Source organism: Leucopleurus acutus, assembly GCF_964270905.1.
Source record: "Leucopleurus acutus genome assembly, chromosome: 7".
Taxonomy (NCBI): Eukaryota; Metazoa; Chordata; class Mammalia; order Artiodactyla; family Delphinidae; genus Leucopleurus; species Leucopleurus acutus.
The window spans coordinates 108,516,953-108,534,312 of NC_139150.1; the positions used below are offsets into that span (position 1 = coordinate 108,516,953).

Consider the following 17,360-nt stretch of genomic DNA (forward strand, 5'->3'; position numbering starts at 1 on the left):
ATGCCCCTGCATTCCAGTGAACACCACCTCTTGCTTTCTGTCCACATCCACATGCATCCTGAAACAGGACAAACTAAGTACAAATGGTTTAAAGCATGAGCTATGCTGTTACAAAGCCAGTCACGATCCCACTCGTGGTCTCAGCATGAAACACCACCAGCTTCCACTTCCCCTCTTTTGAACAAACACTTCCCTTTTCTCAATTCTGTGGCGGTTCTTCTCCCCTTAAAAACCAGAGAGAAAGAACAGAAAGTCCTTACTGTGAGGGAAGAGGGCCCCAAACAGGATTAGGACACCTGCAAGTCACCAGATCCCCATCAGGGTGTGGACAGGAGGAAGGGCGGCTGTGGGCAGATGTGACTTGCAGCCCTCAGTCAGCTTACTTCCTGGGAAGACCTTGGGATCCATTACACCCCCTGGCCCTTTTCCAAGCTACTCTCTGGCTTTAAAAAAGGGGCTCTCGGGCTTCCCTGGTGGCACAGTGGTCGAGAGTCCGCCTGCCGATGCAGGGGACACGGCTTCGTGCCCCAGTCCAGGAGGATCCCACATGCCGTGGAGCGGCGGGGCCCGTGAGCCATGGCCGCTGAGCCTGCGTGTCCAGAGCCTGTGCTCCGCAACGGGAGAGGCCACAACAGTGAGAGCAAAAAAAAAAAAAAGGGGGGGGGAGCTCTGTCACTTCTTTCCACTCCAAATCCTTAGAGCACTTGACTGTTTATATGAAAGCACATTCCGCTCGAGCTTCGCAGAATGTTGTCCTGGGCAAACTAGGGCCTGCGTCCAGGTGATGCTGTGAGCCTCCCCTAGGAACAGAGCTGCTCCCCACACCACGCTGAATCCAGTCCTGGGACCACCATGGGCCTTGGGGCTCAGGAAGGAGGGAAATGAACACAGGCATCCTGACATCCCAGGGACACACAGCCAAGCTTTTTTTTTTTTTTTTTACAACTCTATTAGAGTATAATTGCTTTACAATAGTGTGCTAGTTTCTGCTTTATAACAAAGTGAATCACTTATACATACACATATGTTCCCATATCTCTTCCCTCTTGCGTCTCCCTCCCTCTCACCCTCCCTATCCCACCCCTCTAGGTGGTCAAAAAGCACAGAGCTGATCTCCCTGTGCTATGCGGCTGCTTCCCACTAGCTATCTACCTTACGTTTGGTAGTGTATATATGTCCATGCCTCTCTCTCGCTTTGTCACAGCTTACCCTTCCCCCTCCCCATATCCTCAAGTCCATTCTCTAGTAGGTCTGTGTCTTTATTCCTGTCTCACCCCTAGGTTCTTCGTTACATTTTTTTTCTTAAATTCCATATATATGTGTGGGCATACAGTATTTATCTTTCTTTTTCTGATTTACTTCATTCTGTATGACAGATTCTAGATCTATCTACCTCATTACAAATAACTCAATTTCGTTTCTTTTTATGCCTGAGTAATATTTCATTGTATATATGTGCCACATCTTCTTTATCCATTCATCCAATGATGAACACTTAGATTGTTTCCATCTCTGTGCTACCGTAAGTAGAGCTGCAATAAACATTTTGATACATGACAATTTTTGAATTATGGTTTTCTCAGGGTATATGCCCAGTAGTGGCATTGCTGGGTCATATGGTAGTTCTATTTGTAGTTTTTTAAGGAACCTCCATACTGTTCTCCATAGTGGCTGTACCAATTCACATTCCCACCAGCAGTGCAAGAGGGTTCCCTTCTCTCCCCACCCTCTCCAGCGTTTATTGTGTCTAGATTTTTTGATGATGGCCATTCTGGCTGGTGTGAGATGATAGTTCATTGTAGTTTTGATTTGCATTTCTCTGATGATTAAGGACGTTGAGCATTCTTTCATGTGTTTGTTGGCAGTCTGTATATCTTCTCTGGAGAAATGTCTATTTAGGTCCTCTGCCCATTTTTGGAGTGGGTTGATTGGTTTTTTGTTATTGAGCTGCATGAGCTGCTTATACATTTTGGAGGTTAATCCTTTGTCAGTTGCTTCATTTGCAAATATTTTCTCCCATTCTGAGGGTTGTCTTTTGGTCTTGTTTATGGTTTCCTTTGCTGTGCAAAAGCTGTGAAGTTTCATTAGGTCCCATTTGTTTATTTTTGGTTTTATTTCTATTTTTCTAGGAGGTGGGTCAAAAAGGACCTTGCTGTGATTTATGTCATAGAGTGTTCTGCCTATGTTTTCCTCTAAGGGTTTGATAATTTCTGGCCTTACATTTAGGGCTTTAATCTATTTTGAGCTTATTTTTGTGTATGGTGTTAGGGAGTGATCTAATCTCATACTTTCACATGTACCTGTCCAGTTTACCCAGCACCAATTATTGAAAACGCTGTCCTTTCTCCACTGTACATTCCTGCATCCTTTATCAAAGATAAAGTGACCATATGTGCGAGGGTTTATCTCTGGGCTTTCTATCCTGTTCCACTGATCTTTCTGTTTTTGTGCCAGTACCATACTGTCTTGATTACTGTAGCTTTGTAGTATAGTCTGAAGTCAGGGAGCATGATTCCTCCAGCTCCGTTTTTCGTTCTCAAGATTGCTTTGGCTATTCGGGGTCTTTTGTGTTTCCATACAAATTGTGAAATTTTTTGTTCTGGTTCTGCGAAAAATGCCAGTGGTAGTTTGATAGGGATTGCATTGAAGCTGTAGATTGCTTTGGGTAGTAGAGTCATTTTCACAATGTTGATTCTTCCAATCCAAGAACATGTATATCTCTCCATCTATTTGTATCATCTTTAATTTCTTTCATCAGTTTCTTATAATTTTCTGCATACATGTCTTTTGTCTCCTTAGGTAGATTTATTACTAAATATTTTATTCTTATTGTTGCAATGGTAAATAGGAGTGTTTTCTTGATTTTACTTTCAGATTTTTCATCATTATTGTATAAGAATGCCAGACATTTCTGTGCATTAATTTTGCAACCTGCTACTTTACCAAATTCATTGATTAGCTCTAGTAGTTTTCTGGTAGCATCTTTAGGATTCTCTATGTATATTATCATGTCATCTGCAGACAGTGACAGCTTTATTTCTTTTCCGATTTGGATTCCTTTTATTTCCTTGTCTTCTCTGATTGCTGCGGCTAAAACTTCCAAAACTATGTTGAATAAGAATGGTGAGGGAGGGGAAGATAGCAGAAGAGTAAGACGCGGAGACCACCTTCCTTCCCACAGATACACCAGAAATACATCTACATGGGGAACAACTCCTACAGAACACCTACTGAGCGCTGGCAGAAGACCTCAGACCTCCCAAAAGGCAAGAAGCTCCCCATGTACCTGGGTAGGGTAAAAGAAAAAGTAAAAAACAGAGACAAAAGGATAGGGACAGGACCTGCACCAGTGGGAGGGAGCTGTGAAGGAGGAAAGGTTTCCACACACTAGGAAGCTCCTTCACAGGCGAAGACTGCGGGTAGAGGAGGGGGGGAGCTTCGGAGCCGCGGAGGAGAGCGCAGCAACAGGGGTGCGGAGGGCAACGCGGGGAGATTCCCACACAGAGGATCTGTGCCGACCGGCACTCACCAGGCCGAGAGGCTTGTCTGCTCACCCACCGTGGCAGGCGGGGCTGCGAGCTGAGGCTCGGCTTCGGACGGCAGGGAGAGGACTGCGGTTGGCGGCGTGAACACAGCCTGAAGGGGCTAGTGCACCACGGCTAGCCAGAACGGAGTCCGGGAAAACGTCTGGAGCTGCCGAAGAGGCAAGAGACTTTTTCTTCCCTCTTTGTTTCCTGGTGCGTGAGGAGAGGGGATTAAGAGCGCCGCTTAAAGGAGCGCTACAGACGGGTGCGAGCCGCGGCTAAAAGCGCAGACCCCAGAGACGGGTGCGAGCGGCGGCTAAAAGCGCGGACCCCAGAGACGGGTGCGAGCCGCGGCTAAAAGCGTGGACCCCAGAGACAGGCAGGAGACGCTAAGGCTGCTGCAGCCGCCACCAAGAAACCTGTGTGCGAGCACAGGTCACTCTCCACACCTCCCCTCCCGGGAGCCTGTGCAGCCCGCCACTGCCAGGGTCCCAGGATGCAGAGACAACTTCCCAGGGAGAACGCACAGCGCGCCTCAGGCTGGTGCAACGTCACTCCGGCCTCTGCCACCACAGGCTCACCCAGCAACCGTACCCCTCCCTGCCCCAGGCCTGAGTGAGCCAGAGGCCCCGAATCAGCGGCTCCTTTAACCCCGCCCTGTCTGAGCGAAGAACAGACGCCCTCTGGCGACCTACACACAGAAGTGGGGCCAAATCCAAAGCTGAGCCCCTGGGAGCTGTGAGAACAAAGAAGAGGAAGGGCAATCTCTCCCAGCAGCCTCAGAAGCAGCGGATTAAACCTCCACAATCAACTTGAAGTACCCTGCATCTGTGGAATACCTGAATAGACAACGAATCATCCCAAATTAAGGAGGTGGACTCTGAGAGGAAGATTTATGATTTTTTGCCCTTTTCCTCTTTTTGTGAGTGTGTATGTGTATGCTTCTGTGTGAGATTTTGTCTGTATAGCATTGCTTCCACCATTTGCTAGGGTTCTACCTGTCCGTTTTTTGTTTTTAATTTTTTCCTTAATAACTATTCATTTATTTTAATAACTTTATATTTTATTTAATTTTACTTTATCTTCTTCCTTTCTTCTTTCCTTCCTTAACTCCTTCCTTCTTTCCTTCCTCCCTCCGTCCCTCTGTTCCTCCCTCCCTCCTTTCCTTCCTTCCTCCTTCCTTTCCTTCCTTTCTTCCTTCTTTCCTTTCTTCCTTCCTTCCTTTTTTTCTTTCTACTTCTACTAATTCTGTTTTCCTACTTTTTCTCCCTCTTATTCTGAGCCATGTGGATGAAAGTCTCTTGGTGCAGCAGCCAGGAGTCAGTGCTGTGCCTCTGAGGTGGGAGAGCCAACTTCAGGACACTGGTCCACAAGAGACCTCCCAGCTCCACATAATATCAAATGGCAAAAATCTCCCACAGATATCCATCTCAACACCAGCACCCAGCTTCACTCAACGACCAGCAAGCTACAGTGCTGGACACCCTATGCCAAACAACTAGCAAAACAGGAACACAACCGCACATGTTAGCAGAGAGCCTGCCTAAAATCGTAATAAGTCCACAGACACCCCCAAACACACCACCATATGTGGACCTGCCCACCAGAAAGACAAGATCCAGCCTCATCCACCAGAACACAGGCACTAGTCCCATCCACCAGGAAGCCTACACAACCCACTGAACCAACCTTAGCCACTGGGGACAGACACCAAAAACAATGGGAACGACGAACCTGCAGCCTGCAAAAAGGACACCCCAAACACAGTAAGATAAGCAAAATGAGAAGACAGAAAAACACACAACAGATGAAGGAGCAAGATAAAAACCCACCAAACCTAACAAATGAAGAGGAAATACGCAGTCTACCTGAAAAAGAATTCAGAATAATGATAGTAAAGATGATCCAAAATCTTGGAAATAGACAAAATGCAAGAAACATTTAACAAGGACCTAGAACTAAAGATGAAACAAGCAACGATGAACAACACAGTAAATGAAATTAAAAATACTCTACATGGGATCAATAGCAGAATAACTGAGGCAGAAGAACGGATAAGGGACCTGGAAGACAAAATAGTGGAAATAACTACTGCAGAGCAGAATAAAGAAAAAAGAATGAAAAGAACTGAGGACAGTCTCAGAGACCTCTGGGACAACATTAAACGCACCAACATTCGAATTATAGGGGTTCCAAAAAAGAAGAGAAAAAGAAAGAGACTGAGAAAATATCTGGCGAGATTATAGTGCAAAACTTCCCTAATATGCGAAAGGAAATAGTTAATCAAGTCCAGGAAGGACAGAGAGTCCCATACAGGATAAATCCAAGAAGAAATACGCCAAGACACATATTAATCAAACTGTCAAAAATTAAATACAAAGAAAACATATTAAAAGCAGCAAGGGAGAAACAACAAATAACACACAAGGGAATCCCCATAAGGTTAACAGCTGATCTTTCAGCAGAAACTCTGCAAGCCACAAGGAACTGGCAGGACATATTGAAAGTGATGAAGGACAAAAACCTGCAACCAAGATTACCCTACCCAACAAGGATCTCATTCAGATTAGATGGAGAAATTAAAACCTTTACAGACAAGCAAAAGCTGAGAGAGATCAGCACTGCCAAACCAGCTTTACAACAAATGCTAAAGGAACTTCTCTAGGCAAGAAACACAAGAGAAGGAAAAGACCTATAATAACGAACCCAAAACAATTTACAAAATGGGAATAGGAACATACATATCGATAATTACCTTAAATGTAAATGGACTAAATGCTCCCACCAAAAGACACAGATTGGCTGAATGGATACAAAAACAAGACCCATATATATGCTGTCTACAAGAGACCCACTTCAGACCCAGAGACACATACAGACTGAAAGTAAGGGGATGGAAAAAGATATTCCATGCAAATGGAAACCAAAAGAAAGCTGGAGTAGCAATACTCATATCAGACACAATGGACTTTAAAATAAAAACTATTAGAAGAGACAAAGAAGGACACTACATAATGATCAAGGGATCGAGCCAAGAAGAAGACATAACAATTGTAAATATTTATGCCCCCAACATAGGAGCACCTGAATACATAAGGCAAATACTAACAGCCTAAAAAACGGAGATTGACAGTAACACATTCATAGTAGGGGACTTTAACACCCCACTTTCACCAATGGACAGATCACTCAAACGGAAACTAAATAAGGAAACACAACCTTTATATGATACATTACACAAGATACTTAATTGATATTTTTAGGACATTCCATCCAAAAACAACAGAATACACATTTCACTCAAGTGCTCATGGAACATTCTCCAGGATAGATATCTTGGGTCACAAATCAAGCCTTCGTAAATTTAAGAAAATTGAAATTGTATCAAGTATCTTTTCCGACCACAACGCTATGACACTAGATATCAATTACAGGAAAAGATCTATAGAAAACACAAACACATGGAAGTTAAACAATACACTACATGATAACAAAGTGATCACTGAAGAAATCAAAGAGGAAATAAAAAAATACCTAGAAACAAATGACAAAGGAGACAGGACGACCCAAAACCGATGGAATGCAGCAAAAGCAGTTCTAAGAGGGAAGTTTATAGCAAAACAATCCCACCTTAAGAAACAGGAAACATTTCGAATAACAACCTAAACTTGCAACTAAAGCAAGTAGAGAAAGAAAAACAAAAAACCCCCAAGAGTAGCAGAAGGAAAAAAAAAAAAATCAGATCAGAAATAAATGAAAAACAAATGAAGGAAATGATAGCAAAAATCAATAAAACTAAAAGCTGACTATTTAAGAAGATAAACAAAATAAATAAACCATTAGCCAGAATCATCAAGAAAAAAAGGGAGAAGACTCAAATCAACAGAATTTGAAATGAAAAAGCAGAAGTGAAAACTGACACTGCAGAAAAACAAAAGATCATGAGAGATTACTACAAGCAACTCTATACCAATAAAATGGACAAAGTGGAAGAAATAGACAAATTCTTAGAAATGCACAAACTGCCAACACTGAATCAAGAAGAAATAGAAAATATGAACAGACCAATCACAAGCACTGAAACTGAAACTGTGATTAAAAATCTTCCAACAAACAAAAGCCCAGGACGAGAGTGCTTCAAAGGCGAATTCTATCAAACATTCAGAGAAGACCTAACACCTATCCTTCTCAAACTCTTCCAAAATATAGCAGAGGGAGAAAGAGGCCCAAACTCCTTCTACGAGGCCACCATCACCTTGATACCACAACCAGACAAGGATGTCACAAAGAAAGAAAACTACAGGCCACTATCACTGACGAACGCAGATGCAAAAGTCCTCAGCAAAATACTAGCAAACAGAATCCAACAGCACATTAAAAGGATCATACACCATGACCAAGTGGGGTTTATTCCAGGAATGCAAGGATTCTTCAATACACGCAAATCAATCAACGTGATACACCGTATTAACAAACTGAAGGAGGAAAACCATATGATCATCTCAACAGAGGCACAGAAAGCTTTCGACAAAACTCAACACCCACTTATGATAAAAACCCTGCAGAAAGTAGGCACAGAGGGAACTTTCCTCAACATAATAAAGGCCATATATGACAAACCCACAGCCAACATCGTCCTCAACGGTGAAAACCTCAAAGCATTTCCACCAAGATCAGGAACAAGACAACTTTGCCCACTCTCACCACGCTTATTCAGCATAGTTTTTGGAAGTTTTAGCCACAGCAATCAGAGAAAAAAGGAAATAAAAGGAATCCAAATCGGGAAAGAACAAGTAAAGCTGTCACTTTCTGCAGATGACATGATCCTATACACAGAGAACCCTAAAGATGCTACCAGAAAACCACTAGAGCTAATCAAAGAATTTGGTAAAGTAGCAGGATACAAAATTAATGCACAGAAACCTCTGGCATTCCTATACACTAATGACGAAAAATCTGACGGTGGAATCAAGGAAACACTCCCATTTACCACTGCAACCAAAAGAATAAGATATCTAGGAATAAACCTACCTGAGGAGACAAAAGACCTGTATGCAGAAAATTATAAGACACTGATGAAAGAAATTAAAGGTGATACAAACAGATGGAGAGATATACCATGTTCTTGGATTGGAAGAATCCACATTGTGAAAATGACTCTACTACCCAAAGCAATCTACAGCTTCAATGCAATCCCTATCAAACTACCACTGGCATTTTTCGCAGAACCAGAACAAAAAATTTCACAATTTGTGTGGAAACACAAAAGACCCCGAACAGCCAAAGCACTCTTGAGAACGAAAAACGGAGCAGGAGGAATCAGGCTCCCTGACTTCAGACTATACTACAAAGCTACCATAATCACGACAGTATGGTACTGGCACAAAAACAGAAAGACAGATCAAAGGAACAGGATAGAAAGCCCAGACATAAACCCACGCACATATGGTCACCTTACTTTTAATAAAGGAGGCAGGAATGTACAGGGGAGAAAGGACAGCCTCTTCAGTAAGTGGTGCTGGGAAAACTGGACAGGTACGTGTAAAAGTATGAGATTACATCACTCCCTAACACCATACACAAAAATAAGTGCAAAATGGATTAAAGGCCTAAACGTAAGGCCAGAAACCATCAAACTCTTAGAGGAAAACATAGGCAGGACACTCTATGACATAAATCACAGCAGGATCCTTTTTGACCCACCTCCTAGAGAAATGGAAATATAAACAATAATAAACAAATGGGACCGAATGAAACTTCAAAGCTTTTGCACAGCAAAGGAAACCGTAACCAAGACCAAAAGACAACCCTCAGAATGGGAGAAAATATTTGCAAATGAAGCAACTGACAAAGGATTAACCTCCAAAATGTATAAGCAGCTCATGCAGCTCAATAACAAAAAACCAATCAACCCACTCCAAAAATGGGCAGAGGACCTAAATAGACATTTCTCCAGAGAAGATATACAGACTGCCAACAAACACATGAAAGAATGCTCAACATCCTTAATCATCAGAGAAATGCAAATCAAAACTACAATGAGATATCATCTCACACCAGTCAGGATGGCCATCATCAAAAAATCTAGACACAATAAACGCTGGAGAGGGTGGGGAGAGAAGGGAACCCTCTTGCACTGCTGGTGGGAATGTAAATTGATACAGCCACCGTGGAGAACGGTATGGAGGTTCCTTTAAAAACAACAAATAGAACTACCATATGACCCAGCAATGACACTACTGGGCATATACCCCGAGAAAACCGTAATTCGAAAAGAGTCATGTGCCAAAATGTTCACTGCAGCTCTATTTACAATAGCCCAGAGATGGAAACAACCTAAGTGTCCATCATCGGATGAATGGACAAAGAAGATGTGGCACATATATACAATGGAATATTACTCAGGCATAAAAAGAAACGAAACTGAGCTGTTTGTAATGAGCTGGATAGACCTAGAGTCTGTCATACAGAGTGAAGTAAGTCAGAAAGAGAAAGACAAATACCGTATGCTAACACATATATATGGAATTTCAGGGGAAAAAAAAGGTCATGAAGAACCTAGGGGTAAGACAGGAATAAAGACACAGACCTCCTAGAGAATGGACTTGATGTGGGGAGGGGGAAGGGTAAGCTGTGACAAAGTGAGAGAGAGGCATGGACACATACACACTACCAAACGTAAGGTAGATAGCTAGTGGGAAGCAGCCGCATAGCACACGGAGATCAGCTCAGTACTTGGTGACCGCCTCGAGGGGTGGGATAGGGAGGGTGGGAGGGAGGGAGATGCAAGCGGGAAGAGATATGGGAACATATATATATATATATATATATATAAAAAAATATATATATATAACTGATTCATTTTGTTGTGAAGCAGAAACTAACACACCATTGTAAAGCAATTACACTGCAATAAAGATGTAGAAAAAATGCCATATAAAAAAAAAGATTGGTGGGAGTGGGCAACCTTGTCTTGTTCCTGATCTTAGTGCAAATGGTTTCATTTTTTCACCATTGTGGACGATATTGGCTGTGGGTTTGTTATATATGTCCTTTTTTAATGTTGAATAAAGTTCCCCCTATGCCTACTTCTGCAGGGCTTTTATCATAAATGGGTGTTGAATTTTGTCCAAAGCTTTCTCTGCATGTTTTGAGATAATCATACGGCAAGCTTGATTTTTAAAACAGCCTTCTTACACAGTTAAGAATCCTCTGTAGACTGGTTTCTAAATCTGATCTAAGGAGACAGGACATGTACCTGAAATTTCCAAATCAGCCAGCTGCAATCTTCTGACCAATCCAGAAGAAGATGGATGCATGTCCAGCCACAGTCTTTCATCAGGTCCTCTGCTCTCCCTTACCCACTGCTGCCGCTTAAATACTGCTGACCCCTTTCACTGTTGGCTCTAAAGAACTGAGTGCCTTCATTTTGCCAATAGCCACAAATTAAGGCTGTTTCTTACATGTCAGCAAAGTGGCTCTAGGCGGGGGGAAGGTGGAAGGGCTGGAGGGTTGTGAAGGTTCAGTGGGACCTTGCTACAGCTTGTGTTTCTCTTCCACAAAGGCTGCTCTTGCCCCTTGCTGTCACCGCGGCACTGGCTCCGGGAGCCTGGGCCATTTCAGCTCACCCACACAGAAGCAGGCAGGCCTGCGCTTCCCCTCCATGTCAGCCGCCCACTTACACCTCCATGTTGGAGCGGTACAAGCGACCCGACCTCAGATGTGCTCTGATCGACCCGAAGGACACCCAGGACCTCTCCTTGAGTCCGAAGCACAGCCTTGACGTGGTCTTTCTGTTTTACGTCTTGGTTCCTAATGGAAACATGTGAAGCTGCTTTCTGGCTTATAATCTTTAAATCAAAACCAAAACCAAACAAAAACAGCTGCCAGTCTTCATCCTCACAGCTTTAAGGAGACAGATGGCCAGGCATCGCTGGCTCTCCAGCCCCTACAGCCCGGCTCCCCACAGCTAAATGCGCCCAAGCAAGCGCTGTGTGGCCCAGAAAAGGCACCCAGCGCGTCACTGCAGGCTCCAGGAGCTGCGAGAAGGCCCCACCTGCCTCCGGCACCTGAACCCTTTCGGACACTCACAGGGACTCCCCTGCTCCCCGTCTGCCGGTTGTCTGCCTGAAATAAGTGACTGATTCCCACCAGGCTCAGCAGGGAGGCCTCCTCGAGCTGCTCTCCCATGGTGCCTGGAAACCGCGCGGCTACACTGCCCACAAATGGGACACTGCTTAAGGTCATCCACAGCAGCTCATAACCTGCACACTTAGAAAGTTACTCTCCTAGGCCTAAAACCATGGATCCCCCAAGAAGGCCCTCAGCGGTCAAAACATTTTGTAGTTTTAGAAACATGACCATTTGGGCCAAGTTCTGGAAAGTTCTGGAGGCTTTTGCTTGCTGGATTGCTCCCCGACGCTGACCCTGACTTAGTGTGATGCTGAAGAGGTGCTTCATCCCTGTGTCTCAGCTTCTAAAACGGGCGTGCTGCCTGGATCCTGAAGGACCTTGGGGCTACTTCATGAAAGCTTTCAGAAATCCCTGGAGATTCAAATGAGATGAGTGTGCCATGCCTCTCCAGCCCGCGGGAACACAGCAGCTCCCTAATTCAATCCCAGGCTGGAGTGCATCTCCCTGCTGGCTGGGCACTGCTGGGGGGGATTGGCAGACACAAGAACAAGCAACAGAACGGCCTCGCCTCTCCGGCTTGGTCTGGGTTTCCTCCCCTGGGGCCCTGGGAAGATACATTCCCCTCACCAGGCTGCTGGGAGATGGAAGGAGACATCTTCCCTGCAGCCTGGCTGGGTGTGGACAGCCCTACTGCCACCAGAAAACAATCCCTCACGCACCAGCGCCAGCAGCGCGAACATACAGCTCCCTGTGCACAGGCCGGTTAACTCCTGCCATCGCAGGGTAATTCTTTCTATTCTCGGCTGTATCCCAGTGTGGAAGAAAAATCAGGATCCCCCTACTCAGATGATGGTTTATCCTGCTATCTTGACCACCAGAACAAAGTACCCCCCAAATACCTGCAGGGCTAAGTATTTGGAGAGGGGGGGGGGCTGATTGCTCCCAGCTGATGTGTGACAAGGCCTGTACCCTGGAGCAGCTGAACCCCTTGGGCAGCATCACCTTCCCAGGTCTTGCGCAAGCCCAGAGGCCATGTGACTGGTTTGTTCCAGTGAGCACATCCTGCCCCAGTCCAGGTCAGCAGGTCAGGGGGTCACGGAGAAGCTCAGCCCCGCTGGGTCTCTCGGCAGAGTAGCTGGTTTCACACTGCTCTATACTGGATCAGTTCACTATCTAGATGGTATCTGTCCCATCCTCCTTGCCGCATCCGTGCTGGTAACTCTAGGTTATCTTGATGACCAGACTAAGTGAGTGATTTGCCCCGTAGAGACAGGTAATACAGTCAAGACTGCAGGCACCATCCTTCCCAGCACCCAGCATTCATAAGATGGTAGTGATGGAAAAGGGCCTCTGGTCTTGATTAAGGTTTTTGTTTCCCAGGTGAGGGGAACTGAAGCTTAAGAAAAGACCCAAGGCAAGCTCTGGATGGTGTACCTGGGTAGGGACAGAACTGCCAAGAGATAGAATTGTAGAGATTCCTCCACAATTATCTGTGTGACACCTGTCATGTCACAAACTCGCAGATGCCTCAGTTTTCTCACCTGTGAAGTGGAAGAGTCAGACTTCCAGTACCCAAAACCCACACGCATCCTCAAAGTTAAAAAATCAGAAAATATTATCTAATTGCAGACAAGTCCAGATACCTAGGTTAGGATCAAAAGAAGCCTTCTTAAGTTCTAGCTGTGGACAAACACATTAAAACCCACAAACTATCACTGATCAACAACAAAAATAGAAAAACCTCATCAATGATTTCCTAGAGCAAAGAATTAAATTTGACTTCCCAGTCATGCAAATCAAAACAAGGACAGCATTTCAAACGCACCAGACTGGCAGAAATTAAAGTCCGATAATGTCTGGTGTTGGTAAATATGAAAGACAAAAACCCTCAAGGCCACTGGGAATATACGCTGGTAAAACCTCATTGGACAGCACTGTCAGTATCTAGAAAAATGGAAGGTGCACACACCTTAGGACCCAGCAACTTACTGACTTCTGCTTCTGCCCTAGAGAAACTCTTGCAAGTGTCTGACAGACACAAGGATACTGCAGTGCTGAGAACAGTGAAAAAGCAAAACTAACTGTCCCTCAGGAAATAAATACACGGTGCATTTCAGATGAATGAACTGGACCTGCTATGTATTAACCTAAAGCAATCTCACAGACACAAGTGGAAAAAGGACACATGCAGTATAATTAAAGTGTGTTAATTTCAATAACATTATTCACAAATTGATACAAAGTATTAAAAGAACAAGGAGAAAAAAACCCAACCAGGCAGGAGAATCATAAAGAGAAGAGCAGATAAGAGTTACAAGGTCCCTCAGACACCAGTAACAGATTTGCAGAGTGAAGAAGCTGGAAGCTGCTGGGGGCCATGACCAGCAGGGAAGGCACTGACTCTAAGACCGACCACACACACACACACACACACACACACACACACACACACACACACACACACACACACACACACACACACACACACACACACACACACACACACACACACACCCTCTGAGATAAGAAGCTGTGGGTGCTGCAAAAAGCAGGTGGGGATGAGGCCTGCGCTTTAAAACGGGACTGAAGTCTAAATGTTTAATGGTGTTTGATCCCTAGATCCCCCTCCTACCCAAACTAGGTTGGGATGTGAACATACCAGGCATGGAGGGACTCGGGAGTCATCTCCCAGGCACCCTTGCTGAGGCAGCTCTGGAGTGTGCGCTGAGCGTGAACCAAGAAAAATGAAGACACGGGACAAGGGGTGGAATGCCGACAGCCTCCCAAAACCCAGTGAGTCCAACACACAGCTGCGTGTGCTTCAACTAGATTCGTCAATTTACCGTCAATCCTGACCACCTCTACACGTGAGGCTGAACCATATCCAAGTGCCTGACTGCAATCCTCCTTGATGTACAAAAACTACCATTTCATATAGTTCAGCCTCACATATTTCCAACGCTTTCCTTATGCTAAACTGCCCAAAACAGGCGGCAGACACTGTGGGTCCTCACCCTGAAACGTTTCAGTTCTTCTCTCCCAAGCACAGGGATATTCAATACAACCCCAACTCATCACCACATTTAAGAAAACCACCCAAGAGACATCCCAAGGCTCACCTGAAAGCACTCTTCCTTCACTTCCCAATCCAGCTGCCAATGGTAACACAAGGTATCTCAGCCCTAAAATGTATACCACGTCCTACTCCAACTCCCAGCGCCGGCAGCTGGGGAAAGAAAGAGCCCATCTACAAGGAGGGCCGCAGCTCAGGCTGCTGAATCGGCAGCACACAGGCAGGTGCTTCCTGGAGCTAAAGGGCTTCCACACTCACTGCCTGGCCAGTTCAGAAACAGGCTCTCCAGACCCAGCAGCAGGGGAGCTCAAGTGGAGCCAGGGCTGTCTGGCGCAAGTCGCCTTCCCCTGGGCCTGGGACGCCCCCAGATAAGGGATCTGCACCCTTCCACTTGGCTGCACCCCAGCTCTGGGACAAAAATGCCCCCAAAGGTTTGAGTGAATCCATTCTCCAGGGTGCCTTCAACTCGTTGGGAAAGCCACACAGGTTGGGGGCAGCACAGCCCCTTTCTCTATGAAGCTCAAAGGCGCTAAGTCACCATCCCCAGTGCCAACAGGAAACAATCCTCCAGGAAGTTAAGGATGTTACGAAAGAAAAGGAAAGTAGCCTTTACCAAAGCAGACGCCCTGCTAAGGCTCTTCCTCATATCACCCTGCATCTATAGATTCAATTAGATGAACGCACCTCAGCTGCATTCGCCTCTAGTGAGGCATCTGAGGGTCAGTTTTTCCAAAGGTAACCAAAGGTTCTAGGCCTCCCTTTGAACCCCTCCTCCCCGCACTGGGTACGAGTCTCTCCTGGGTCAGAGGGAGGGAATGTGGAGCCTGAGCTACTGTCCTTCTCCCCGTGCCAGCCTACTGGCTTCCTCAGTGCCGGGGGAAGGGGTTGACCGAGGCCCACGAAGAAGACAAATCCAATTCACATCTACCTGGACAGCCGGCGGACCCCCAAACTCGGTCACCCCACAACGCTCCCTCTCCGAGGCCTCCACGGTCATCAGCTGAGCGATAGGCGATGCCCCCGGGGCTCTGCCCTGCCTTCGCCTCTCCCGCAGCACCCTGGGCCCAGACCGGCTCCCTTCCTTAGCAAACCAGGGGTGGGCCCAGCCTCTCCCTCCCCCCACACTCCCGGGGCTGGCACCCCGGGTCCTACAGCCTCCTGTCCCCCCCTCTGCTTAGTTTCTCCTCCCATCTGTGGATTTAACTCTTTCTGTGGGTCCCACCTTCCTCCACCCAGTTCCAGGTTCCTGTTTTCCAATTTCTCTCTTCTGGGGGTCCCCGGACTTGGGTGTGATTGTGTGCAAGAAACTGCCCGGGCAAACCCTTTAGAAAAAGAATACACCTAAAACTGATGCAGGTAAATATTATCATCCCAGCAATTTACCGAGGAAACTGAGGCCCATTAGCTCAAAAGGGGCTGGGGAGCCGAGCTGCCGCCGAAGTCAGCGGGGCCCGGGCCAAGCTCTTCCTCGCAGGCTCCTCCCTCGGATCCCACCGCCCGGCCCTCCCCGGCCCTGAAGACGGCGGACCGTGGGGTCCGGATGACCCGGCCTGGGGTCAGAACACGACTCGGGGACTGGGGGCTGCGGGGGGGGGAACACGAGCCTCCCAGCCGGAGTGGGTGGGAATGGGGGAGGAGCACCGGCTACCCGCGCTGGGATTCATTTTTGCTTTTCTCACCACAACGACGTCCGGGAGGACGCCGTGCCGCCCCGGCTCGCCCGGCTGCGACTGCCCGAGGGTCCCCCTTTCCGCCGGCCAGGGACGCCGGTCTCCCCATCCCCCCGACCCGCCCGCACGCACTCACTCACCGCGCTCCGCCGCCGCCGCAGAGGGCCTGGGCCTGCAGCGTGAGACCGCCCTGGCCGGCGCTGGTGGTGGTGCCGGTGCCTGAGCAGCAGCTGTAGCTCCTCAGGGTCGCCCCCGCGCTAAGTAGAACGCCCGGCCCCGCCCCGCGCTCGACTGACTCCTCACGTGACCGCCGGCGCCCCGCCCCGCCCCGCGCCCGGCTGACTCACCACGTGACCGCCGGCGCCCCGCCGCCGCGCCCGCCCGGCTCCCGGGCCTCCAGCCGCCTGGGAAGAGGGGTTCTGAGTGCCGCCGGCTTCCACCCTGCGCGCTGGGACCCGTGCGGAGCGGAAGGGTGCTGGAGGCGGCCCTCGGGGCCTCACTCCGCCTGGAGAGATTCCCCGGGGCCCACCCGACCGAGACGCAGCGCATCAAAGCCAAAGCCCGAATTCCTACTTAAGGGAGGGGACAGCTGTTTCTTATTTCGTTGATCCAGAAACAACTGCCAGAGATGGGGGTATCGAGACAGCAGGCTTCCCAGAAGAGCCTTAAAAGGCTGTTAGCTTTACTATTCTGAGACTGTGCCTATCAGATCGTCCAGCTATGTAAGAAAAAAAAAGGTAGTAGTTAATTACCACTGAGTACTAATTTCAGGAGCTGCATCAGGATTTCTATAGAGAAGCACCTGAGAGGCAAAAATCTGTTTGGAAGAGTGGTTGCCAGGAGGCCGGTCCTGAAGAGGTCGTACACAGCAAGCACACTGTTGTACCTGAAGTTTACTTGGGGGTGGGGGTCCCTATGGAGGCTGATGGAGGGGCTCAAGTCCCACTTGGTTCCATGATT

At 47.1% G+C, this 17,360-nt stretch overlaps 1 protein-coding gene across 1 annotated transcript in view; it reads right to left on the reverse strand.

Moving 5' to 3' along the window:
- Positions 1 to 16,648, reverse strand: part of CTSB (cathepsin B) — a 28,559-nt gene extending 11,911 nt beyond the window's left edge. Inside the window, exon 1 of the mRNA XM_082842991.1 lies at positions 16,541 to 16,648. The gene's annotated coding sequence lies outside the window, so the exon portion shown is untranslated. The remainder of the gene's footprint in view (positions 1 to 16,540) is intronic.
- Positions 16,649 to 17,360: the final 712 nt, after the last annotated feature.